General features: G+C 42.8%; 1 protein-coding gene across 1 annotated transcript in view; it reads right to left on the reverse strand.

The window, feature by feature from the left end:
• The window catches only part of BTBD3 (BTB domain containing 3), a 33,785-nt gene extending 20,069 nt beyond the window's left edge, over positions 1 to 13,716 (reverse strand). Inside the window, exon 1 of the mRNA XM_029071731.1 lies at positions 13,660 to 13,716. The gene's annotated coding sequence lies outside the window, so the exon portion shown is untranslated. The remainder of the gene's footprint in view (positions 1 to 13,659) is intronic.
• Positions 13,717 to 25,651: the final 11,935 nt, after the last annotated feature.

Consider the following 25,651-nt stretch of genomic DNA (forward strand, 5'->3'; position numbering starts at 1 on the left):
AGAGGCAGAACTGTAACCAATAGGACCGATATTTCCCAAGTTACTCAAAGACAATTCTCAGAATTTTCTGGGAGATTGCAACCACTTGGTAGGAGGTGACTCGTGGCTACAGAAGCCTAGCCAATCGGCAGACCAGGCAAAGCTTTGAAGTTTCAGGCTATAAGGACTTTCTGTGCACTCTCTTGAAGCTAAAAATGGTTGGCTCTTTCTAAGGGGTGAAATGTGAATACATGTGCTCAAGCCCATGAAAGCTTATGTGATTACTGAAGTCCCTACTCACTGAAGCTTGTATATACCTCGTGAAGACTGAGACCTTGGATTTAGCTGTCTTTCCCTCTTCACCTCTTTATTAAACTTCCATTTCTGTATGTAAGACTGCTAGGATACTCTGCAAATTGCCAAAGCAACAATTTTCCCCTGCTTCCTTCATCTCTGGCTAACGGTTTGACCAGTTTTCACAAAATAACAAGGATTATATTTGCAATCCTGCTGTGGGGACTCTTGACTGGGATATTTTGAGAGAGCTCAGGACCTTACTGGGAGGGTAGTCGGCTGTTCCTCAATTTGTGTTTTGAAACAGTGATCACACATCCTCCCTCTGGCCTGGAACTCACTCTTCCCATCTTCAGAGCCCTACCAAAATCACATCTCCTCCAAGAGCCCTTCGTGACTAACCCCTCATTTCTGCATTGTCTAGGCACTGGACCACTTTGATATTCAGCCCGACCCCAGAGCACTTATCCTTCCTTGCACTCTGCCATTTTCTCTCCCTGTAATTTTAAATAATAATAATAATGGTATTTATTAAGCACTTACTAAGTGCCAAGCACTGTTCTAAACGCTGGACTAGATACAACATAAAGTCAGGACACAGTCCCTGTCCCACAAAGGGCTCACAGTCTTAATCCCCATTTTACAGATGAGGTAGCTAAGGCACAAAAGTTAAGTGACTTGCCCAAGTTCACACAGCAGACAAGTGGCAGAGCGAGGATCAGAACCCACATCCTCTGACTCCCAAGCCTGTGTTGTTGCCAGCCAACTTTAGCGTTAACACATCCACATATCCTATTATTCATGTGGTCACTTGACCCCAGTGCACTGATGTTCCTAACCACTACATCCTTGTTCTTGCTCCTGTTACATCTATATGATCAACATCTGCTGCCCTGCTACGTCCACTTCAGGGATCATGGTTTCGGCAAACGGTTGTGCTTACCAGAACAGTAAGCACTAAAATACCATCGACTGATTTGACTAATGACTAAACTAACTTAAATTAACAATTAAACAGACCACTGCGGCCAGAGGTCCTCCCTAGTTAGAACTTTGCTTATAAACTTACTCTTTAAGAAATGTGACCTAGATAACACTGTAGCATTACCTACAGCCATTTTTCTCTTGAGCAAAGAGGTCATCTCTTGCACCGAATCCCCAGTTTTCTCTTCATCTAATAGTGTAGTTCAGTAACAGTTTTGAATGAGTCTAATTTCAATAGTCCTTAAACTCAAAATAGTATCCAAATCACCCACCTAATGAAAATTGGAATCTCCAGAGGAGACCTAGTCCTCACATTTGCCCCTTTGTTCAGCTCTTGGGTTTCATATGCAGGTGGTATTATGGAGTCTCAGACCTGAGCTAAACTCCAGGTGTCTGCTGCAGTAAGCATCTTTTTTCTTTAAAGGACCAGGACACGGCTTTTGATTTGGGGAGCTTTATTTGTCAGAAACAGCCTTCCAACATGGCTAAGCAAATGCCACCACCTTTCAACAGGAGTATGATGACCTGCTGAAATAGCAGACAACTGTTTTGAGGGGAAAGATCCTTGGCAGATGAGAGCAAATTAGCCACTGGGCAACCTTTCTACTTGTGTTGGATCTGTCTTCCTTCATTTTGAGGACGCCAGGGGAGAGCTGAGTTGGCTCTAGAAAACCTTCACTTCCCAAATTTCAAGGAAACAAGGGATACCATTATCTGAGCTGATTCTCAGTCACTCAATGAGTGACCCAAGCAGGCGACCTGACGCAGCCAATTGATGGCCCTGGGGAGTTGGCACGGTCCTACACCTCTCAACATATGGGTTGAAATGAGTGTAAACCTGACCCCAAAAATTTCTCCCAAAGTGCAATGTAGTCTGGCAGCAGCTAAGGCAGTATTGATACTGACAAACATCAAAAGCCATTATGCCTAGTGTACACAACTTTACACTAACCAAAACAAAAAACAAATAGCAGAATTGATATTGACAAACCTAAACAGTCATTATGACTAGTGTACACAACTTTCCGCTAACCAAAACAAAAAACAAAATGCAGTATTGATATTGACAAATATCAGCAGTCATTATGACTAGTGTACACAACTTTACACTAACCCAAACAAAACCACCACCACAAAAACCCACAGATGTTTTCTAAGCCTGGATTGGAGATCTAACCTAAAAGCTAATGCCCAAAAAATGGTAATTTGAGTTATTAACCAAATAATAACCAGAGGTCACAGTGGATCTTGGGAAGCAAACTGACTTAGCTTATCGGTAGTAGATAATGGATTTCTTCATATTATATTTTATTGAAGCCATAATATTATCCATAGGACCTCATAATTTGTTTCGAGCATTGCAAGATATGGCCTGCCCCACAAAAGAAGTACAATTTACTCCAGATACGGGCATGTTAGGAAAACCAACTGGTTTCCACGTATATTCCACCTCTGGTGTGAAAGCATCCTTGGGTTGTCATTAGTACTAATAATAATGATGGTACTTACTCTTAGAAGAGAGTAGGATTTAAAGTCCATTTTACAGATGAGACAATGGAGGCCTACAAGCTAAGTGACTTGTCCAAGGTCCCAGAGTAGACAAGCGGCAGAGCCGGAATTAGAACCCATGACCCGTAACTTCCAGGTAGGTGTTCTTTCCACTAGGGCACGCTGCTTAAACTACTTAAAGAAATGCAAAATTTGCGAGTCAATTTCATACCAAGGGACTCAGCCTAAATGGAAGAAGACCATTAGCTACTGCTCCAGCTCCCTAGAGCATTTAATTGTGCATTAGTTTGTTCAGTTATCTGCCATATTTTAACATCTTTCGGTCACAACTCCCAGAAACCTCAGTGCCTGCCTCCCTCTCTAGCCTGTAGACAGGGGTTGTATGCACCCACTCTATTGCAGTGCACTCTCCCAACAGTTTACTACAGTGCGCCGCTCACAGCAACTGCTTAATGAATTCACTAATGATTGACATTATTTCTGAATTGGCTAAGCCACATGACTTGGGGATAGGGAGGGTTTGGGCCTTGGCAGACCTTGCTAACAGGCACACAACTCTAGCCAGCCCAAACTAGAAGCTACCAACGGTAGTCATAATTGTATTTATTAAGCATTTACTGTGTGCAGAGCATGTACTAAGCGCTGGGGGAAAAAAAACACACGGGAGAGAATCAGACTTGGCTTCTGGCCCTCCAAGGAATCACAATCTAAAAACCATGGTGGGGAACGGTTTGGCGACAGACACGAAAGGGAAGCCGAAATAATATAAATCAAAAACAAATGCAAAAGATGAGATTTCAACAAGTGTGGTGGCCAAAAGGGGCCTATCAAAGCCACGAAGTGCTGCTGTCCAACTACATCATTGAGAGTTTAAAATCTGTAAGTCATTGGTCTAGGCAGGTGTGGATGTGCAAACTTTTTTTTTTATTATTATTGCTGCGACACCGCAGAGTGAAAGGTAAGGGGAAAGTGGGGAAGGTTTGCAGGTTCGTGGCAGAAGGAATACCCGCAGTTTAGCCCCACTACGGCTCCCAGTTCCACCACTCAACCATTTGTGCTGCCATCTTATAGGCCTCTTGCTGGCTGAGTGGGAGTGGGGACGGAAAGAGAGAGAATAGCAGCACCCAGGGCTGGTGACTGCAGCCCTAGTGGGAAACTCAGAAAACAGTAGCATGCATGGCAGGAAGAAAGGCAGTAGCTGAGTTGGCAAATGGCCTGTCCAACGGTCCAACATGTCGTGAACCCGAGAGAATTCCCATCTATACTTCGCCTTGAATATTCATTTTCACTTAGTTTTCCAATATTATTGGATCAGGGATCAGTGTTTGCTTTAGACAACCTCAATTCAAATACTAAAATTTAGAGACTGTGTTTAGTCACATGTGAGGAATTCTCTAAATGGATCATATTCATATGAGGTAGAAGCAGTGACACTGTTTCTCATACATCAACCCTTAAAATTTGGTAACACTATATAGAGAACCCACACATTTCTAAACTAAGACACTGCATTACACTTCATTCTGAACAAATTTTCAAATAAACTTATACGCCTCTGACAAACAGGAATTAATACGGAAATCAGCTTCTGGCTAACTCTCAAAAAGTCAAGTCTGTTCTAGTTTTATGTCCAAATGAAAGAAATATGTTTGATGGTGCTTTTAATTAGCTCTTAAGATGGAAAGTGCCCCAAGACTGTTGTGAAGCATGCTATATAAAGGCACTCTGTACTGTAAATGTTGGCATAATCTTAACTATATCGGTGCCAGTGTAACTACATCATTCACAGGTCTCCAGTATTTCATTTTGATTCAGGAAAAAAAAAACCCAAAAAACTATCTGGCACTCATAACGCATTCCCATATTGCTTCAACCTCTCATGCTGTTGTAACAGGAATAACCATTTCTGCACCTCTATTTTGAAAGTCACTATATTTTAGTTTGCAGATCTAAGTGGCGAACATGAATCAGTTAATCTAACATAAAAATTGATTTCACCACTAAAACTTTCTCCTTATAAAACAAGAGCCCCAGACAAGATCAATTTTGTAGTATTATTACAATTGCAGGGCAAAAGTACTCTAAAATGAAATACATTCGAGTAAGGTTAAGCAATCCTCGCTTGAATAAGTCAATCACAATGCAAATACCAAAATTCCACTTTCCTCTCCCACTAAAATTATGAATAACGCTGTATAGTCAATATTTATGGTGAATTCAAAGGAAATACAGATTTAAACACAAATGAAATGTGTATTAAAATTACCTTCAGTGAAGGGGGGTGGGGGGTTAAATTACCATTTAAACAATTATTTCATCATTAATTTAAATAGTTATATCCTTTTGTACAAAAGGCATTTTAATTATTTTGAATTGGAACTATACCAAAAAGGATTGGTAGCCACACAAAATGGTGAACAAAACAGTTCTGAAAACAGATCTCACGGCTTGTAGATTTTTACTAGCTATCAACAATACTGATGAGTGAATCGAAAGAGGTGGCAATATTTGCTTAAGGTGTGGTCCTTCTATGTGGAAGAGGCTTCCGAATGGACACTGGAAAATGTATTCACTAATGGATCTGCAGCTTTTCTGCGTCAACTGAGGGTTTCACAGATTCTGCTCTTTTTATTTTCCTAACCTGTCAGTCTTCTGAAGCTGGGACTTCTTTTGATTATAATTAATGACATATATAAAAGTCCTATTTTAATCCTAAAGGGAGGGAAGGCATCTTATTGTAAGTTGCTGATGTAAATGGATTGCCTAATGCAGGGCAAAAGTAGAGAAGAATCTAGTCTTAAAATATTTGTAATTCGAGTGCAGCTATGATGCTACATCCCAGAGTGCTTTATTAGGGGGGGGGAGAGGTTTCAACTCTCCCACCCAGCATCTTTGCTCTCTGGTAGCTTCTAAAGGGGAAAGACCGTAGCCTCTTTCCCTGGGCATAGCAACTTTCACCGAGGAAAACAGGGGTTGCTGCGGATGGGTGATTTGACTCCTCCTTCCATCTGGAGAGGTTATGCTAGACTGGAAGCGCCTTGTGAACAGGGAACACGTCTACCAACTCTGTTGTACTATAGTCACCCAAGCGCTGAGTACAGTCCTCTGCACACAGTAAGTGCTCAGTCATCAATGGCATTTATTGAGCACTGTGGTTTGATATTCTGGTTTGCATGAGAAAAACGAGGGAACATATTTTAGTTTATTAAGTAAAAGTAAAAGCAGAAAAATTAGTATCGAACGAGCACATCCAGTCGGGAGCCCTAGAGGGGCCAAAATTCTCGGCCAGGCCCGATCCAAGCTGTCTGCCAGCACCCCAGTGCCCTGATCCGGCTCAAGCCTGAAAGAAGTCTCGGGCTTCACTTTCTGAAGGAAGCTGCGTCAAGGGTGCTGTGTCCTGGCTGTGTGCCCCTTAGCTGTCTCATGCTTACCACCACACAGCTTCTACGGGAGGGATATGGAAGAGGAATGGGTGATCTTGTTCTTAATCCACTTCAACAGTGGCATACTTATCTCTAGCCCAAACATGGAGGTAGGTGACGGAATGGAACGTGAGGGTTGGTCTGCAGAATGAGGAGGAATTAAGCCACCAATAATGGGCGACCTATAAGTGATTGATACTCAAGGATTTGGGAATAATAATAATAGTTATAATGGTGCTTTTAAAAAACATTTATGTACCAAGCACTGTAAGAAGCGCTGGGGTAGATAGAAGATAATCAGATTGGACACTGTCCCTGACCCACACAGCACTTACAGTTCAAGTAGGAGGAAGGACAGGTATTTAATCCTCATTTTACAGATGAGGAAACTGACACACAAGAAGTTAAGTGGCTTGCCCAAGGCCCCGCTGCAGGCAGGTGGCAGAGTCAGGATTAGAATTTAGGTCTTTCGATTCCCAAGCCCTTGCTCTTCCATTAGGCCATGAACAAAAAGCATTGCTTTTTGACCTCTAGGTCAAAGAATGAAACTTCTATACATTTCAGGAGTCAGGTATCTTTTAATTTCTAGAGGAAATGCTTTCACATCAGGTTCTGAACACTGTAAGGAGCAAGGCTGACAAACTGCTCACGCGGCACTTCCCACGGAACCCAATATCTTCAGTGGAGACCGAACACAGAAGACACTGAACATCTTGGAACCAGCTGGGGATAACTACTCATTCCTTGTAGAGTCACGGACCTACCATTGAGGGAAGGTGGGTCTCACGGTAGCCAAGGCTACTCCGTCCGTGATCAGGAGGTAACAGTGTAATGGTCTGGCAATCTGCAGGTGAAAGTCTTTGGGTGGGTAAGGCTGACTTGACACAGCAGCAGGTAGGCGTGGAAATCCGGGGGCAGAGGAAACAAAGAGAGGAAGGAAGGAAAGAGTCCCAACTTCCCGGGTTTGTAAGCATCGGGGTGAGTGAGGTACCGCTCCTCACTGTCACCTTACAGTACGAGGCTCCTCCTGGTAAATTAAGGTCCCTGCCCTGACTTGCCTTCCTGCTGAGAGAGGGAAGGAGGGAGGGGAAAACGGATAATAGGTTGTCATGGAACCAACAAAATTGTGTCCTATGAAAAAACCCTGTGCTAGAAAGACCTGTTTTTACTGCAACCCAGCAGCACAGCGATTAGTAATTCCTAAAATAAAAGCTCTGTAAAAGAGAAGCAACACAGAAATAGTTTGGGCTCTCGGAGTTCTCTTCTCCGGTCTGTATTATACAACTTCCCAGCTCTCCCCCGTAGGCCGGAGACATACAAAAGTTTAGCCTCTTGTCACATTCTCTGTGGAGACTGAAAAAGACTAATGAACTTGGGGGCCAATTAAGGTCAATCAGCCATGGAGAACTGCCTACCTCCCCTTTCAAGTCACTCATTCTCATATTTATTGAATGCCCAATAGCCCAAACAAGGACGTAGGTGACTAAATGGAACGTGAGGGTTGGTCTGCAGAGTGAAGAGGAATTAAGCCACTCACGGGTGATCTATAAGTGATTGATACTCAAAGATTTGGGAATAATAATAATAGTTATAATGGTAAACTATCTGAACAAACCTGAAGCAAAAATTAATCTATGCTCCACCCAGTGAGAAGCAGGCATATCTGGTGTTTTTTATTAAGAGGATATATGCTCTCCATGACTTGATCACTCCTCATTATAAGTATGGTTTTCCTTTCCAATCATGGGGTAGGGTTCCTGGAAGTACCTGAGCAAAACTAGAGTAATACCTAAGGCTTGTGGAATAAAGAAATGGAAAAAACCTTTTGGTTTCTCAAACACTGGGTAAAATTTGAGGAGGTTTACATAAAAGGGAATAGAAACACATTCTAAACTCAATTCAAGTAGCAGAGTGACTGGGATGTCACTGTGCTTCTGGTCAATAGTTCTTAAGCAAATCACAAGGAACTCATTGTAGCTGCTTAAAGTTCACAGCTGCTTAAAGTTCACAGTTGCCCGTGAACCTAAGGTTAAAGTGAACTCTAGGCAGTTACAATTAGTTGCCTGGCAAACTCGAATGAACTCTGCTACAGTATCTGAAAAACACAATGGGATTCCATGGCCAGAGGTAACATGACTGAATGCAGTTGGCTTGGAATAAAGGTGGCTTTGTCCAGGCCAAATACAACCATGGTTACTTAAAAGTAAATACCACGGTAGTCTAAAAGGAAACAAAAAATAGAAACTGGAGTTGAAAACTCAAAATGGGCTAGGAAACCACGACTGCAAATTCAAAAAGCTTGTTCAGTCCCAGAAGTGAAAAACGGTGTACTGGATGGAAGGGCAAATTGAAGGAAATAATTCTGTTTTGATTAATGAACTTCGGGGGCAATTAAGGTCAGTCAGCCATGGAGAAGCAAACAGCCTCAGCCTACCTCCCCTTTCTAGTCATTCATCCAAGTATTAAAGTGCCCAGGTGGCACTTAAAGTACTTTGAACAAACCAGAAGCAAGAATTAATCTTCGCTCCACCCAGACAGAAGCAGGCAGGTTTGTTTGGCATTTTTTATTAAGAAGCTAGATGGTCCAGTTGTGAGGATCACTGAACAGTTGTCTAGCGATGATAGCAAAAGTCTTGGCCCTGATAATAAGGCTGAAGAAAACCCAAGTTATCTTAGGAGCAAACCCAAGATGTTCACCAGCCACTCTGAAATAACTGCTTTCATTCAAATCAGCTCTCTTGGTAGGAATATTATCCAACCCTTAATAATCACCGAGACATCTCATGTGGTAGCTAGGCTCACTAAGTATCTTGAAAAGAGCTGCTAAGGAAGAGACAAAGGCTGTTGTGATTACTAAGGCAGTTACACTAACGACCTCCAGCAAGTCTATTGGGATAAAACACATCAGACACCAAGCAGTGACTGCTTTGGCCCTAAATGGGTTTTGTATGTAAAGTTTTAAACTTGCACTGGGCAATAAAAAAAATGTGCCAAATCCCTGACTGTCCATTTGCTTGTAGCACCCACTGACCCAGTGGGAACATGATCAGCAGAGACAAAACAGTGCAAGCAGCTCTGCGCAAACCACTAGCACTATCAGAACAGTGCCTGGCATATAGTAAGCGCTTAACAAATACCATCATGATCAATTCTGTCACAGGGATACTCGGTTCCAAAAATCTTCATAACTAATGATAACAAAGGCACGTCCACTGTTTACGATACGGACTCCATCACTACCGTCACCCTATCCGATAATGTACAGTTAGTCCAAAAAGTAGAAAACTAAAATGGAGATCAGCAGTTTCTGGGAGACTGACGGGGCTTCACCCTACACTATTAGCTGAAGTAGTCCCTGACCATCAAGACCTGGAGCTTTACATCCAGTATCACCGGGGCTATCCATGAGCTATACTCTACATGAAATGTCAAGACAAGATTACCATGAAGGATGTCCTGGAATGGTGTCAGTTTTCCAGCAATAGCCTATACAGTAAGGCTTTGTTGGGTCTGACAGGGTAAGAATGGATGACAGGATTCATTCGTTCGTTCAGTCGTATTTATCGAACACTTACTGTGAGCAGAGCACTGTACTAAGTGCTTGGAAAGTACAATTCGGCAACAGAGACAATCCCTACCTAACAACGGGTATATACAGCAACTCCAAAGTGAATCTCCCTTTGCATAACAAAAGGGTTGGGTTCCAGATAAAAAGACACCATGATTTCCATTTTTAAAAATGCAGAAACTAAGAACAGTAAAATCGTCATACCTCAATTATCACATATACGCCAGAACTACAACTCATAACTTCACAATCATCATGAGGATTACCACAACACTCCTCACATCACCACCCTCTCCACAGAGGGCAAAAAAACCACAAAGTCAATATAACTCTTTATCCTCCTGGCATCAAAACAAATAATGGTCTAGGAGATGAGTGCTAGAGAAGGTACCAGCAGGTAGTCGGCTCTATTCACGGAGTCTTCGCCCCTGCCATTCGGGCTCTGCAGTTCCCTTCGAAGCCTCCCAAACCTTAGCCTTAAACCTTAGAGTTAGGAGAAGCAAAGTGTTTGATTACTATAGAGATCATGAAACGAAACTACCTGATCCAAAGGATGGCTGGAGAAACTCCAAATGCCTTTAATCTTAGATTTTTTTCATTATTGACGTGGTTAGTTCTAGTATATGATTTTCCAGGCCAAGGCATTTTGAAGATTAGCCAGATGTGTTGTTCAAGCATGGAAGCACAAATTGTCTATCTGTGATTTTGACGAAGACTCACCGTCAAAACCGATTTTTGAAAACCATATAGCCACAAAAAGAAACAGAAGTCGATTTCTGCATTCATCTTAACCAGTTAAGAGGGAAATAATGTTTCATTCTTCAACTGACTAAACTGACTAAAGGGTTACATGGACATATAGACTGATGGCTCAGTGGAAAGAACACGGGCTTTGGAGTCAGAGGTCATGAGTTCGAATCCCAGCTCTGCCCCTTGGCAGCTGTGTGACCGTGGGCGAGTCACTTAACTTCTCTGTGCCTCAGTGACCTCATCTGTCAAATGGGGATTAAGACTGTGAGCCCCACGTGGGACATCCTGATTCCCGTGTCTACCCCAGCGCTTAGAACGGTGCTCGGCACATAGTAAGCGCTTAACAAATACCAGTATCATATCCAAAGAAACTCTTAGAAGATCTGAGAGATTCAGAGTTGCCTAAACCATCACTTCCATAATTTATTTCATTTTTCTTTAATTACCAAATTTCTTCCTTATGGTGCTCATATACTGGGCCTTGTCAGAGTGAAACTACTCCAAGTTGAGCATCTGTGAGGCCAGTTTAAGTTCCAACACTGTTTTTGTTCTTTTGGTTTTTGACTCAGCCAGCCCTCCTAAAACATGGTGGCCTTGATCTAATGAAGTTACATTACAGCAGCCCAACATTCTCTAAATTGTACCTCCAAGTGGCACATCACTATTCCCTAAAGAAAACTTTCACCAGCCAATCTTCCCAAGCAAGTCGCTTAACCCCACTCAAATCAACTTACCAAGATAGTTCCAACGGATCAATCTGTATTTTGCCCTGTACATTACTGCGATTAAAACACAGCAAAACAAAAGACGTGTCGGGACCTCTGGGTTGTCTTTGGGTAGGGCCATCGATCATCTTTAAATCAAGCAATCATCTTTATTGGGCCCTTACGGGGCACAGGGCCCAGGACTGAGCGTTGGATACATAAAGCCGCAAGAAAGGAGAGGATCCGACTTTCTTTTTAATAAAAATGATGGTATTTGTTAAGCGCTTACTATGTGCCGAGCACTGTACTAAGCGCTGCTTTTAGCCACTCAGCAATGTTAGTGCATACCACTGCAGCTTGGTCTGGGGCGCTTTCAACTCCAGTGCCTTCGGAGCGATAATAATAATAACCTGTCTTTTGTTAAGCGCTTACTATGTGCCAAACCCTGCTCTAAACGCTGGGTAGATACAAGGGAAACAGGTGGGGCTCACAGTTTTAATCAGGGTGGCTCAGTGGAAAGAGCACGGGCTTTGGAGTCAGAGGTTATGAGTTCGAATCCCAGCTCTGCCACTTGTCAGCTGTGTGACTGTGGGCGAGTCACTTCGCTTCTCTGGGCCTCAGTCACCTCATCTGTAAAATGGGGATTAAGACGGTGAGCCCCACGTGGGACAACCTGATTCCCCTATGTCTACCCCAGCACATAGAACAGAGCTCTGCACAGAGCTCGCGCTTAACAAATACCAACATTATTATTTTTATCCCTTTATTCCAGATGAGGTGACTGGGGCCCGAAGGAGGGAAGTGACTTGCCCCAAGTCACTAAGGAAGAGACAAAGGCAGCTGTGACTACTAAGGCAGTTACACTAATGACCCCCAGCAAGTCCATGGGGATAAGACACATCATCAGACAACATGCAGTGCTCGCTGAGGCCCTAAATGGGTTTCCTATGTAAAGTTTCTTGCATTTTAGTTAATTCAATAAAACCGCCTCCTGCAAAGTGATTATTTAATGAGAAAAGAATTACTGCAAATGACAACAGTTGGCGATGTGGGTCTCGAATGAAAAGTCAATATCTTTCCCGATAATATTTGGGATAAAAGTAAGAAAATGTGCCTTCCTGCGCTTTGTGACTGACCTCCTGGGAACCTAATGTGTATGCAGAAGAGTATTTCCTCCCAAATTCAACCAAACGACCTCTGACTCCCAAGCCCGGGCTCTTTCCACTGAACCACCCTGCTTCTCTGCCTTTTTGGGGGGAGGGAGTTGGTTACTTTTGAAGGCAGATGCATAAATCTGGGAAGCAGCGTGGCTCAGTGCGAAGAGCCCGGGCTTGGGAGTCAGAGGTCACGGGTTCGAATCCCAACTCTGCCCCTTGTCAGCTGTGTGACGGTGGGCAAGTCACTTCGCTTCTCTGTGCCTCAGTTCCCTCATCTGGCAGATGGGACTGTGAGCCTCACGGGGGGGGGCCACCTCATTCCCCTGTATCTCCCCCAGCGCTTAGAACAGTGTTCTGCACGCAGGAAGTCCTTAACAAATACCAACATTATTCACTTCTCTGGGCCTCAGTGACCTCATCTGAAAAATGGGGATGGAGATTGTGAGCCTCGCGTGGGCCAACCCGATGTCCCTGTATTACCCCAGCGCTTAGAACAGCGCTCTGCACATAGTAAGCGCTTAACAAATACCAACCTTATTAACAAATACCAACATTATTAAGCGCTTAACAAATACCAACATTCTTGATTCTCTTTATTGCTATTGTTCTTGTCTGCCCGTCTCCCCCCGATTAGACTGTGCTCCCGTCAAAGGGCAGGGCCTGTCTCTGTTACCGATCTGTCCATTCCAAGCGCTTAGTCCAGTGCTCTGCACATAGTAAGCGCTCAGTAAATACTACCGAATGAATAAATCCAGGGGAGCCGCCTCCTCCGCGAGGCCCTCCCTGCTTTTCGCTCCAACACCCCAAAAGTGCAGCCGGGCGGCCGAACGGGACCCCCCGAGCGTTTAGGCCAGTGCTCTGCACATAGTAAGCGCTTCACACATACCAGCCTTAGTAGTATCGTGATTGTAAACCCGGGGGAGCCGCCTCCTCCCCGAGGCCCCCCCTGCTTTTCGCTCCAACACCCCAAAGTGCAGGCGGGCGGCCGAACCGGACGCCCCGAGCGTTTAGGCCAATGCTCTGCCCAGAGGAGGCGCTTCCCAAAGACCAACATTATTACGATTATAAATCCAGGGGAGCCGCCTCCTCCCCGAGGCCCTCCCCGATTTTCCCTCCGACACCCCCAAGTGCAGCCGAACCGGACGCTCCGAGCGTTTAGGCCAGTGCTCTGCGCATCGTCCGAGCTCAGGAAATAACGACCGATTGGATGGTGTCCCCCCCCACCCCCCCCCGATGGTCTCCGACCCGGTCGTTTGGACTTGCCCCGCTCGGGGCCGGTCCTGGCCTCCTACCTGGCTGGGATCGCTCGCCCTCCGCAGGCGCGTCGCCGCCGCCGGCCCGTGCACGCGCCCGCCGCGCCGGCCGCGCGCACGTCGCCCCCCCCCCCTCCCAGGCGCAAGCACGCGGCCTCCCCCTCCCGAGCGCCGCCGCTGCCCGTCGGGGAGAAAGCGCCGGGCGGGGCGAGCGGGCACCCGCACGCAGGGCACGTTCATCGCGTCGGCGCGGGGGGGAAGGGAGGGGGGCGAACAATCCGCGTTCCCGAAGCGGGGCCGGCCGCGGACCGCCTTCTGAGCATGCGCCGAAAAAACGAGCCGGCGGCGGACGGGCCCCAGCAGGGTCAGGCGGGCGGGTGGCATTTCTCCCCCTCCCTCTGCCCACTCTGCCCTCAATAAAAATAACCAATAATATCTATGGCTTTGGTCAAGCTTTTATTAAGCGCCGGGATGGTCGCACGCAAATCGGCTTGGACACAACCCCGGTCCCACGTGGGGCTCACAGACTCAAACCCCCATTTCGCTGAGGCCCAGAGAATAATAAAGTTGGTATTGGTTAAGCGCTTCCTATGTAGAGAGCACTGTTCTACGCGCTGGGGTAGGTACAGGGTCATCGGGTTGTCCCACGTGAGGCTCACAGTTAATCCCCATTTTACAGATGAGGTCACTGAGGCCCAGAGAAGTGAAGTGACTTGCCCACGGTCCCCCAGCTGACAAGTGGCAGACCGGGGATTCGAACCCATGACCTCTGACTCCCAAGCCCGGGCTCTTTCCATTGAGCCACGCTGCTTCTTAATAATTATGGTGGTATGTGTTAAGCACTTACTATGTGCAAAGCACAGTTCTAAGTGCTTGGGGGGGGGGGGGGGGGGGAAAACAAGAAGCAGCGTGGCTCAGTGGAAAGAGCCCGGGCTTGGGAGTTAGAGGTTATGGGTTCGAATCCCGACTATGCCCCATGTCAACTGTGTGACTGTGGGCAAGTCACGTCACTTCTCTGTGCCTCAGTTACCTCGTCTGTAAAATGGGGATGAAGACTGTGAGCCTCACGTGGGACAACCTGATTACCCTGCATCTTCCCCAGCTCTTAGAACAGTGCTCTGCACGTAGTAAGTGCTTAACAAATACCAACATCATTATTATATAAGGTGATCAGGTTGTCCCACATGGAGCTCTCAGTTTTTCATCCCCATTTTACAGACGAGGTAACAGGCACAGATAAGTTATGCGACTCGCCCAAAGTCGGACAGCTAGCAAGCAGCAGGGCTGGGATTAGAACCCATGACTTCCGACTCCCAAACATGGGCTCTTTCTACTGCCCCACGCTGCTTCTCTATCCACTACACCACGCTGCTTCGCAATTATTATTATCGTTATGATTGTCGTCTTGGTTGTTGTTATTCTGCCCTCGTTAAAGGAATGAGGGCAAAGTTACAGGATCGGTGTGTTAAATGAATGACGGATCCCTGAATCAACGTCACATACTCCACTTTTACAGAAATTATGCAGAATTGGCTACTCAATCCTAGATGGGAAATTTGACTATATTAAGGTAATTGTATTACATCAAAAAGGTTTCACAGTTAAGTAGCCAACTTTTTCTTCATCCGCGTCCTTTGTAATCTTTCCTCCTGTGATCCCTCTCCATCACAGCTTTTAAAATTGTTTCTCCATTTCCCCGATTCACCCCTTCTCTGCCTGTTCCATTTGCCATAATGGACGCTAGTCGAAGCCTGAGTCTAGGTAGGCATATAGTGCCATTCACCTTATCTTGAAACACATCCAGATTGTCTGTTTCCATAAAATACCAGTGTCATAAAGCCTATTTTTACATTTTGTTGAAATTCTTACATCATGACCTGACATTTTCGACAGCCCAACTTTAACAGGCCCTGTGTCATTGAATTCATTCGTTTTTGGTCCCGGCCACCCAACCTGCTCCCGCTTACTAAGTTTGGTTTTCAGACTCCATTGTATCCCAGGCACCAGGATGTTACCATCAAATGCCCCAGGAAACTTGATATTAAAACAGATTGGGATGTTACAGTAATTGCAAAAGGGCTTTCCGTGTCCTTTACTGTTCGTTAACTGGTAACTCAGGCAGGTTCGAGCCCAGATAATAATAATAATTGTGGTATCTGTTAAGCGCTTACTGTGTGCCAAGCACTGTTCTAAGCGCTAGGATAGATACGGTGTAGTCAGGTTGTCCCACGTGGGGTTCACTCTTTTAATCACTGCTTTACAGATGAGGTAACTGAGGCACAGAGAAGTTGAGTGACTTGCCCAAGGTCACACAGCAGACAAGTGGCGGAGGAGGTATTAGAACCCACGTCCTCTAACTCCGAAGCCTGCGTTCTTTCCACTAAGCCACGTTGCTTCCTCCATGTACAAACTAATGTCACGGGACTGTGGGATGTTAAGAAGACCAGCCATTGTCCTTCCCTTTAGGGATATTACAATCTAAAGGAGATATAGGATAAACACAAATAACCGCATCATACAAGGGCTCATTTGAGGAAAAAAAACATAAAGTTGGCACCGAACTAATCCATGTAACATACACGGGAAGATGGAAGGGAGTTAGAGAGGCCAGAGTCAAATGGCCACACCAAAAATGTTCCACAGAAGAAAATTAGTTACTAGTGTTTTCAAGGGGCAGAAAGGATGAGGTTTAGCAAAGAATCGTGAAAAGAGCAACCCAGACAGGAGGAGTCCCAGTCTTTGCTCAAATTTGCAAGTTTTCTATTGGACTCTTATAAGGCACTAACCAATTTCTTGAATTTTAGTTAATTCAATAAAACAGCCTCCTGGAAAGTGATTATTTAATGAGAAAAAAATGACGGCAAATGACAACTGTTACTGATTTGGGTCTCAAATGAAGAGTCAATATAATAATAAAAAGTATGAAAAGGTGCCTTCCTGTGCTGAATAATTGACCTCCTGGAAATCAAATGTATGCAGAAGGTTCTTTCCTTCAAAGTTCAACCAAAGTCAGTAGTCCAGGAAGGACTGCAGCAAGTTCAAAGGTTGAAAAAAATCCCATAATGAGGAAACAGCTATTTAAGGCAGGTGGATAAAAAGGCCAAGTTGTCATAAGTCAGCTATATATGGCTGTAAGAGCTGAACTTACAACACAGGCCTTCTGTGATTTCTAGAGCCATTTCACCAGTGCCACCTTTATGGATTACCCAATATCAAGACAAAGCAAGATGAGAAAAAAAGAACACGGGCCTAGGAGTCAGACGATCTGGATTCTAATCCTGGCTCCCCCGCTCTTCTGCTGCATGACCTTGGGCCAGTCACTTCGCTTCTCTGTGCCTCAGTTCCCTCATCTGCAAAATGGGGATTCAATATCTGTTCTCCCTCGTACTTTCACTGGAAACCCCAGAGGGATCAGATTATCTTGTATCTACCCCAGTGCTTAGTACAGTACAGATATCAATCAGGAGTACATACGGAGTGCTTACATAATGGTGCAATAGGAATTTCAGAAATGAAAATGATTATATTATTAAATTTTGCTACAAACCCTAAGGAAAAGTGAGTGGAAAAATTAAAAAAAAAACTGTTTAAGGAAATCAAATCAGGAGCAAGCAAGGGTAGAATATTAATGCAGCCAGCTTGATTATATTAATTTATAATGGTATCAACCCCATGATCACGTTCAAGTATCATTCAAAAGATCACAACAGGACTGAGACAGCACATTTTAAGTAAGCTGATTCCGTGATTAATATGAAACTTTGAGAACTATCAGGAATAGCATGTGCAATCTGTTATTAGTCTGTATAATTAGTAAATAATTTTGATCCAGAGAACATCTGGCTGTCACTGTGTGGATCATTATTAATTAAGATAGGGAGACTTGGAAAAAATGAGACAAGGTGGGTTTTTCATTTGGTAAAGAGGTTGGTAATTAAATCCTAACATTTATATCATTCTCATTTTCTTTTTGTGTTGAGGAAGGCTTAGGTCTCCGACCTGGTGGATAACTTCTGTTGTCCCTTAGGCTTAGTTTTCCTCCTATTTAATTACAATGTGGCATTTATAGGAGAGTTCTTATTTTCAAAACTCTTTATCTTCATTAATTTGCAGGGCTCCATGACAAATCTGTGAGATGGGTCACTACTGTTGTATTATTCCTTTTTGAGATGAAAAACAGTTCTTAGTTTCTCAAGCAATCCAAGGAGCAGGTCTAATATGCTTTCCAAAATGTAGTTACATGAGAAGCTAGTTGAATATGAGATGAACATGTTGGATAGCTCAAAATCTGTGAGGGGATTTTATGATATTTGTTAAGTGCTTACTATGTGCCAGGCACTGTTCTAAGTGCTGTGGGTCTTAGGATGTAGGTTGGAAGTGAAGAATTCTAACGGGAATTTATATTCTCTTTTTTATGGTATTTCTTTAGTATTTACTATGTGTCAAACAGTGTTTTAAACTCTGGGGTAGGTACAATCGAATTAGATTGGACACTGTCACTGTCCCACATGGAGCTCATAATCTAAGTTAGAGAGAGAACAGGTATCCCCATTTTACAGTTGAGGCAGCTGAGGCACAGAGAAGTTAAGTGACTTGCCCAAGGTCACAATTCAAGCCATTGGCAGAGCCAGGATTAGAGCCCAGGTCCTTCTGACTCCCAGCCCGTGTTCTCTCCACGAGGACACAATGCTTCTCCATGTGGTAACTGGAATAGATAGAGGATAATCAGATTGGACGCAGTCCATGTCCAATGCGGGACTCAGCGTCTTAGTCCCCATTTTACAGATGAGGTAACTGAGGCATAGATAACTTAAGTGATTTGCCCAAAGTCAAAGAACAGACAAGTAGCAGCGTCGGAACTAGAACCCAGGCCCGTGCTTTTTCTACGAGGCCACAATGTTTCCCTATTTTTCACTCTATTAGCTGAAAATATCCCAAATTAACATGGAGTTGATGAAAGGAATCTAATCCTAGCATACCTGTACAAGCTTGGGACCTTGCTCTCCTAAAAGAACTTACTAATGTCAAGAACTATATTACACTGCAGTTGCATGCCTGGGACCATATCTTCACGTTCTTGCTCAATGTTCAGATATATGTTATAGAGCAATTCCTTAGAAATACTTTGAATCCTTCCCTTTGTTCAAGGCAGCTGAGATCAGTTCTGCACTACAAAAAACAGATAGTACATCTGAGTTTGAAGAAGTTGAGCAAAGAGTTTTCATTAAGTTATTTATGAACCTTCAAAGCACCACTGCAAGATCTTCACCTCGCTTATTAGTTTGGAAACCAGATATCTAGCTAATCAGTTTGTTAGTTTATACCAGCTAAATCGTGGTGTGATGATAAATCAAACTAATGCATTAATTTCCTCAGGAATGAGTATTTAATTGAAAAGTTGCATTGCTATTAGCAACCAAAAGAGCACTAGAAACGGATCACAACAGCGTCTCGTTCAAGTCTAACAGGAATGAACATGAAGCCCTTCTGCACTGTCCTCTGCCCCAGGGCTTAGTCAACATGAAATGATTACTGCTGTCATTTAAAATGCACCCATTAAGCATCTAAAGCAAGTAAAAGAAATTATTATAGACGAGGGATAGGGATTCTTGTTGGAAACAAGTGAATATATCCCCTTCGATGCCACTGAGGATTAAGCCATTTTGAAAAATATAAAAAAAAAGCTCCCATTATTTTAGCTTAAGCTATGTTCCCTTGTAAAAGTACTGATAGATCTGCTTCAAGTTCTTGAGGCAGCGAAATCTCGAAGATACCCCAAAAATTGCTGATTGCTTGAATTTACTCTTTGGTTTGACGAGCCATGTTCTCTATCATTGAAAGTTCTTCGGGCTCAAAAAAGCCTGGAAGGTTGGGGTTGGGGAGGCAAGAGAGAAAAAGAGAGAGAGAGGTTGAGGGGTTGTTGGGGAGATGTGGGAGGGGGTAAGAGGGAACAGAGAAAGATGATTTATAAGACAAACAGATAAATTAAGAACAGTAGAGGAAAGGTCCATGAATGTAGCCACGAAGGAATCATTTCAGAATGGCAAAGGGTAAATACTAGATTTGGGTAGGACAGTATGAAAGGGAGCATGTAAGGAACAGCCCTGCCAGGAGAAAGCTGTTCAGGAGTTGGGAGGGTGCAGGAATAAGATTCAGTTTTCCGGGTAGGTGAGTAGGAGAGGCATTCGCTTTGCTACATCTGAATTTGCTGCTAAGGAATCTTAGAACCAGAAGTTTGCCAGTGTGAGAGTTAGCTAAGCTCTACTTCCGCAGCCACAGCTACTTTTAAATCCATGAACTTATCCTTTAAAGGTGAAAGAAAGAATAAATAATACCTCAGGGCTACCGGTTGCTGTGCTTAGCCCTCTGGCTGCTCCAAATAACATGAAAGCTTTACTGAAGGCAGCACTCTAAATATAGATTTAATTTGTTATCCCAGTGAATCAGGCCCAGAACTTTCCTCTACTCTCTAAGGTGACAGATACAATTTTTAAATTTTAAAAACCAGTAAAAGTATTGTCAACTTTTTCTCTCCAAACTTCAGATCACAACGCAAGGGTTCCATGATGGCTTAGTGTCCCATAATCCCGACCGGAAGGCCCTTCTCGGCAAAGAACACGTCTACCAACTCAGGTGTATCATAGTCTCCCAAGTGCTTAGTACAGTGCTCTGCAAATAGTAAGTGCTCAATAAATATGATTGGTTGATCGATGTGCATCTTTTCAGATCACGAGGGGCATCTAACACACTGCCACCTTGCAGGTATCTGGTGTGCAGCAATGGAGGCAAGTCCTTGCAAAGATGTTTTGTGTTTGGGTGCTTGCAAGGTTTCTAAATTTGCAACCTCTTTGAGCTTTACAGTACATCAGTTTCAACTTTGTGGCATTAGCCTCCTTTCCTGGAGAGGGAGAAGAAGGGCAACTAAGAGTACTGGGGAAATGGAGATATGGTTGAAAAACTGCAGTGGAAGGGAGAGAGGGAAACTTTAAAGAGGGAACTGAGGTGGAACAGGATAAGCCTAAAGTGGGCTACCTAATTGCCAATCAGTCACCAGCTGAGTAAACACATGAATTTTACTTACAAAGGACCACGGCGGCACCTCTCTCGTTAAATATAAGTATATTAATATAGCCATATTACCCTACATGAGTGCAAATTTTTTGCTAAATATAGGATCTCTGACCTGAGTTCAAGAACCAATTCCCTCATTTATAACATTGTTCCTATGAGAAATTTGTTTTGGACTTACGTTTCAATATAAGATGCTGTTTTCAGGAGCCACTTGAGTTATATCTATTAGGATCCCCGAGTACTGAGTTCTCTAGACTGTAAACTTGCTGTGGGCAGGGAATATGTCTACTAATTCTATTGTATTGTACTCTCCCAAGCACTTAGTACAGTGCTCTGTACACAGTAAGCACTCAATAAGTACAATTTATTGATTGAATTATTTCCTAGTGATCAGAGAGAGTGAGTGCTCCTGAGAAGGTCATTAAACAGGAACACGATGGGCAAGGATGAGAGATTTCGGTAGAGCTACAGAAACCCTGGCACTGAAACTAACTATTTTGCACAGGTTCTCGGTACCAGACTTTGTGTCAGGAAAAAGATATATCCATCTTTTAAAATAGGAGTCTCCATCACTACATAAACTCAGTCACTGTGGAAATTGGACTCAGTATATAATGCTTTTTGTTAATTCTCACATTCTATGTGATGTAAGAATGTGTTTGAAGAAATATCCTCCTATGAACTGATCACTGAAAGACACGGAAAAAAAGAAATTTTGTTTTTCTAGTCCTTGAAGCAAAAGTGAGAGAACTATAAATGTTCATTACTTTTAGTTTCATAGAAGCTCTGATTTTTTGAAAGAGTAACAGGGAAATAGCCTATGTGGTATGTAGTTTGATTAGTCAACAATGGTATTCACTAAACACTTACCATGAGCAGAGCACTGTACTAAATGCTTGGAAAAGTACAATATGACACGGTTGGCAGATGCAATCCCTGCCCACAAAGACTTTATAGTCTATGGTACCCAAAGGAAGTTCCATAATAGAAATTTGAGGGATAAAATCTTAAGTATAATGATAAATTATGAAAGCCTTAAACAAAATGGTTGGAAGATTTAAAAAAAACTATCCATTTGCCATTAGCTGTAACAGATGGCTTCAGTTTGATTAAATATCTATCAGGTTGTGTGAATTTTTAATATTAAAGTCCTCAAAATATGAGGTGAAGCAGCCAGAGGAGCACAAGAATGTTTGCAAGATCCTGTCAAGAAAAAATACAAACCTACATTTAGAGTTTACTAGCAAGAGGCTTTCTTCTCAAGTAAGCTGTCGGTGTCAGAAAGCTAAAGGTTTAAATTGTTGCCTTTCATGTTGTTGACTGAAACAGCTAGTTTAAGAGATCCCAAAGTAGTAGGCCCTAGGAGAGTTATTGACAATACAACTTCCAAAATCAAAGTAAGACATATTAGGAGCTTTCAAAAGATACAAGAAATTTTGCAGAAAGCATGTTGGGATCAGGTTTACAATCCAGATAAGGTATTATTCCAAATCGAATTTTGTTCCTAGAATGTCTTGAAGCATGATTTGACGAGGCAAGCCGGAAACAGAAGAAAGAGTGGAAGCTACAGTGAATTTGAAGCCAAGAAACCATGGGAAAAGTAGAGCAAAGTCACCAACCATGTGGCTGATGGTCCAAAGTGTTTTTGGTCAATTTGGAGTTGTAGAGTCTCGAACACAAACATAGGGAAAGATCGTTTGATTTTGCTTCAGAGAAAAGGTCTTTGAAAGGGATTTCTAATTTTTTTCCTACTGAAGACAAAACTACTGTGATGCAATCTTACCAGAGGAATTTAAAATTCTGAGTCTTAGGCAACACTTACCACAGCTTGAGTGTAGATTCTTTGAAATAATAGTAGTAATTCATTTCAAACTGTCATTCTTTGTTCAATTTGGGGGCTTTTAAAATTTAGTTTACCATCACATCAACATTTTTTTTTACTTGAATATAGGACGATGGTTGATAAATAAATTAATCAATGATCCCTAAAGACCAACCTGTCTTTGCCACAGCTCTAATTAAAGTACAACAGCAAAACTGAATTGATTTTCTTTTCTCTTCAAAAAAAAATAGTTTCTCCATCTCCCACTCTAGTAAGCCAAGGAAAGAATGCTCTCCACAAGGCCATTTTTCTTGTTACAAAGCTGGTCCTAATGAACTCTCAGCTGCCTACATGATAATGAGAAAATTTCAGGGTAAATGAATTTATTACCATTATTTTTCTTTTTGCTAGTTTCCATTCAACTTCTTATTAAATAGCAAAATGGGGAGGTTAGGGAAAATACAAAGAAAGGCAACACAAATTATTCATGGACTAGAAAGACTATGAAATATGAAGGTAGATTCAGAGAAATGAATTTCCCCCTCCTGGACAAAACACGCTTAGAGTGCTTGTGCAGGGGTAGGAGGTGGGAATGTAGTGAGTCTTTATTGACTTTTAAAAGGATTGGCAGGATAAAAGAAAAAACACATCACTGAGGATGACGGTAGCAAAGTAAAGAATGATGTCCTGAACTAAAAATGAAAGTTTTATTCCAAAATGTTTCTTTTCAACACTGTTCTCTGTAAACACTGCTATTTTTATCGCGAAGGAAGTGAATCATCGGAGTTGTTTTCATAGCATGAATAAGATTCAATTTGAAGTTTATCTTTACCATAGTGCTACCGTACCATATGGGAACATTCACTGAGTTAGAACTTCCTGTTATTCCATAGGTCAGTGGAAAGCAAAAGCATTGCAAATACTCAAAAATAATATAAGATTTTGAAGACTGCATTAGCCTCAATGTACATGATCTCACCTCCTCCAGGAGGCCTTCCCAGACTGAGCCCTCCCTTTCCTTCTGCTCCTCCTCCCCTCCCCATTCCCCCTTCTCCCCTCCTCTGCTCTTCCCCCTTCCCCTCCCTACAGCACTTATGCATATTTGTATATATCATTTATTAGTCCATTTATTTTGTTAATCATGTGTGTATATCTATGATTCTATTTATCTTGATGATATTGACTCCAGACTACTTGTTTGGTTTTGTTCTGTTGTTTGTCTCCCCCGTTTAGACTGTGAGCCTGTTGTTAGGCAGGGATTGTCTCTGTTGCCGAATTGTACATTCCAAGCGCTTTGAACAGTGCTCGGCACATAGTAAGTGCTCAATAAATGCGATTGAATGAATGAATGAATACATGATTAAAAGCAAGGTAAATCACACTTGGTCAACTTCAGTAAATGTTATCTAACAGCATGCTAACTAAATACAGATCTCGTTTCAAAATTCCAAAACATCAGGATAGTTGAGGATGTGTTGGGTGGGGGTTTTTTGGTGAATTTTTGAAGAAAGTGCAGTTGCCTAGACCAGATTTGTGATTTATGAAATAAAATTGACCTGCCCCTGCATTACTAAATTGCTCAATTCTATGTTAGATTATTGGATTGATTCAATCTCTATTACAGGGTAAGGACAGTATTTTACCAAATGATCACCTTCTTTGTGACTCCAGTGATTCCTTTAGGGTCTTCTTTAGAGAATGTTTAGTTCATGAAATACCAGAATTCAGCACAGGAATGGTTCCTTGCAGGTCACTGCAGCAGTGGATACTTTCATCGGGTTATATTGCTTTTTTTATTTTCTTACAAAATGTACAGAAAAGTCTGTTCTCCTGTTGATATGGGCACCTTTCATCAATATCAATTTCTCAGAAGAATTCATGCCTCTCAGACGAAGAATATACACATTACAAAGATAAGCTGGAAATTGAATCTCATTTAGTAATCAAAACATCTTGGATGATTCACTTCTCATCACTGCCATGCAATATTCAAGGCTTGTTTTTTATGTAACCGTGATTTTGTAGTCTTGAAAAGCAGCACATTAGTAATTTGAAAGCAGTTTCTATCATAACTGTATGCTTCCAAACAGGAATATTAGTTGCCCTACTTCTGATTCTGTAACACAACAGAGAACTGAATTTTACATTTTAGGTTCATTTTGACTTCTCAGATGTAAATGCGTTTTACAGTAACAGGGCAATTCACCTATTCGGACTGTATTAACTGATAAATTGGACACCTGTAAACTCCCTTCTGGACTCGGTGCTGGGGCGAGAAGGTTGTTTATTGATAGTGTGCATATACACTGAGGTTTGCCATAAAATGCATTTTCACTGTGTGTTCAAGGTAGAACATAACTAGGGAATTAGGGAACATTTTGGACTATTTTACCCTGTAATCAAATAACCTTCTTGTGCACATGCACACAGCTTTGGAGTGGGTAACTACTAAAGTGTGAGTTTTCCTTAATGTGTGTTTTTCTAAGAATGTGTATTACAGAGGAGTGTACCACTCTGAGATTAACAAGACCCAGAATGTGTAAAATGTGTTCGAAATGGGTTGAATCTCGTATCTGAATGACAGAAAGAAGGAGGAAAAAAAAGAGGGTCAGAGCAGTATCCAGTGCTTTTACGGGGACCGGTGTTAGTCATTCAGCCACCTGGAAACAGAACCCTAATACCTGTTCCCCATTTTGTGCGTGACACGATAGCATGTTGTTTATGACATGATACATGTGCGCACATTCAACATGATAACAATAATAACGTTGGTATTTGTTAAGCGCTTCCTATGTGCAGAGTACTGTTCTAAGCGCTGGGGTAGATACAGGGTTATCAGGTTGTCCCACGTGAGCCTCACAGTTAATCCCCAACATAACATATGGATACCTTCCACACAGAGACATCGCGGCTCAGTGGAAAGAGCCTGGGCTTCGGAGTCAGAGGTCATGAGTTCAACTTCCGGCTCTGTCGCTTGTCAGCTGTGTGACTGTGGGCAAGTCACTTCACTTCTCTGTGCCTCAGTTATCTCATCTGTAAAATGGGGATTAACTGTGAGCCTCACGCGTCACAACCTGATTACCCTGTATCTCCCCCAGCGCTTAGAACAGTGCTCTGCACATAGTAAGCGCTTAACAA

Source organism: Ornithorhynchus anatinus, chromosome 9 (genome assembly GCF_004115215.2).
Source record: "Ornithorhynchus anatinus isolate Pmale09 chromosome 9, mOrnAna1.pri.v4, whole genome shotgun sequence".
Lineage (NCBI taxonomy): Eukaryota > Metazoa > Chordata > Mammalia > Monotremata > Ornithorhynchidae > Ornithorhynchus > Ornithorhynchus anatinus.